Source organism: Heptranchias perlo, chromosome 1 (genome assembly GCF_035084215.1).
Source record: "Heptranchias perlo isolate sHepPer1 chromosome 1, sHepPer1.hap1, whole genome shotgun sequence".
NCBI classification, from domain to species: domain Eukaryota; kingdom Metazoa; phylum Chordata; class Chondrichthyes; order Hexanchiformes; family Hexanchidae; genus Heptranchias; species Heptranchias perlo.
Window position 1 is genome coordinate 115,460,124 of NC_090325.1, and position 2,087 is coordinate 115,462,210.

Below are 2,087 nucleotides of genomic sequence, written 5' to 3' on the forward strand. Positions count from 1 at the left end.
TTCTACGACAGAGTCGGAGCTATTTTGAAATACTTGCATTGAGTCACATTGCAGTGGTGTGAAGTCGAAGTAAAGACACTGTCTCCTCCAACAGTTGCAAATGATTTTCCAAAATTTGAATTATCCTTAGATTGATGACTTTAAAGCACAGCTGTGTTGCATGAAAAGCAGATTGCATCAAAACAGAAAGTGCAGTGTAACTGTGTTAGAACAGGCAGGAAAGTTTTATATGTTGTTGGCAGGAAAATTGAGATAGAATGAAAAGAATGCAAGTGTGACATGGGAAAGGAGAGAAGAGTGTTCGTATGAGGAATGAGAAAAGTGGCAGCTTGACCTGGAATGGAAGGGGCAGTAAAGTGCCAGCATGCCAGTGGGAGTTGGATTGAGGAAGAGTAGGAAATTGATTCTGTGAACTAGTTAGAAAGGGGAAGTAGAGAGTCTCTGTGTTGCTGTGATAAACAAGTTAACAATCAGATTTACAAATACCTATCCGCAATAATACATTCACTTCTGCAAGAAGTGAGAGGAAATTTCCTGCAGAATTTTGTCACAATCTTCCAATATACAAGTGATGGAACTTTGAGTCTACCTGCATCTTAAGTTCTGATTGACCTGTGCCCCACTCTGTAACTAAATGCCATCGGCCTATGTTTGGGGCTTTTGATTTATCAACTTTCATGGGGCTGTCTCAGCTTTTTTTTGAAGCTGTTCAGCTTTTGCTAATTTCTAGTTTGGTACATGTAGAAAAAAGGCCGTTTAAAGAAGGCAGCTGAAGTCCATGGAGCTCTCGCGTCGTTTAAATACATGTGCAATGTTCTGTTAACAAGAGTGGGAATACCAGAGAAATTTTCAATGTAACTCCTGGATCTTTTTAAACCTAAAAATAGTATTTTAAAAGATGAAGACAATTTGCATTTATATAATGCCTTTCATAACCTCAGCACGCCGCAAAGAAATTTACAAGCAATAAAGTACTTTCGAAGTGTAGTGTGCTTTTGAGATATAGTCACTATTGTAATGCAGGAAACGCAGCATCCAATTTGCAAGTAGCAAGGTCCTGAAAACAGCAATGAGATGGTGACCAGATCATTTGTTTTAGTGATGTTGGTTGTTCTTTGAAATAGTGCCATGGGATCTTTTACATCCACCTGCAAATGCAGATAGGGCATTGGTTTAACATCTCATCTGAGAAACAGCATCTCTGACAGCGCAGCACTCCCTCAGCACTGCACTGGAGTGTCAGCCGAGATTTTGTGCTCAAGTCTCTGCAGTGGGGTTTAAACTCATAAACTTCTGATTTAGAGGTGAGAGTTCTACGACAGAGTCAGAGCTATTTTGAAATACTGACATTGAGTCACATTGCAGTAGCGTGAAGTCGTAGTAAAGACACTGGCTCCTCCAACGGTTGCAAATGTTTTTCCAAAATTTGAATCATCCTTAGATTGATGATTTTAAAGCACAGCTGCATTGCACGAAAGGCAGATCGTACGAACACAGAAAGTGCAGTGTAACTGTGTTAGAACAGGCAGGAAAGTTTGATATGTTTTGTTGGCAAGAAAATTGAGGTGTCCTGAATCACATCAAACCTATATTATGGAGCAGGGTTTAATGAGGAATGCTGTTGAGACTTCCAGAGTGAAAGGGCAGAATATGCATACAAAAGAAGTACATCACTTTCAAGATAAACTATATGGTAAATGCAGATAATATTTGCTCCAGATGTGGCATTGGTGGTTCAGTGGTAGAATTCTCGCCTGCCACGCGGGAGGCCCGGGTTCGATTCCTGGCCAATGCAAGCATTGTATTTTTACTGCCATTTGTATTCTTCCAATACTGCTTCTTTGATTCCCCCCTCACCACCCCCGCCCCCACCATTATGTTTGCGAGCTTGCTGCAACAACTTTTCAACATCTGCTCAGTATGACCTTTTTATTTTATCTCAGTTCAGCACTTAGAAACTTACAAACACAGAGTGCTCTTAAAACAGGAGGCTCGTCCTTTGATGCGGCAGGAAAGTGCGAGAAACAGGAGGCATCTTTCATTTTTAATTCACTTTACTCTTGTCAGAATATTAACTATAAAATGCT

At 40.4% G+C, this 2,087-nt stretch overlaps 1 non-coding gene across 1 annotated transcript; it reads left to right on the forward strand.

Moving 5' to 3' along the window:
- The first annotated feature begins 1,724 nt into the window (after positions 1-1,724).
- trnag-gcc (transfer RNA glycine (anticodon GCC)) lies at positions 1,725-1,795 on the forward strand. Its single transcript has one exon. It is a non-coding gene; the product is annotated as a tRNA-Gly (tRNA).
- Positions 1,796-2,087: the final 292 nt, after the last annotated feature.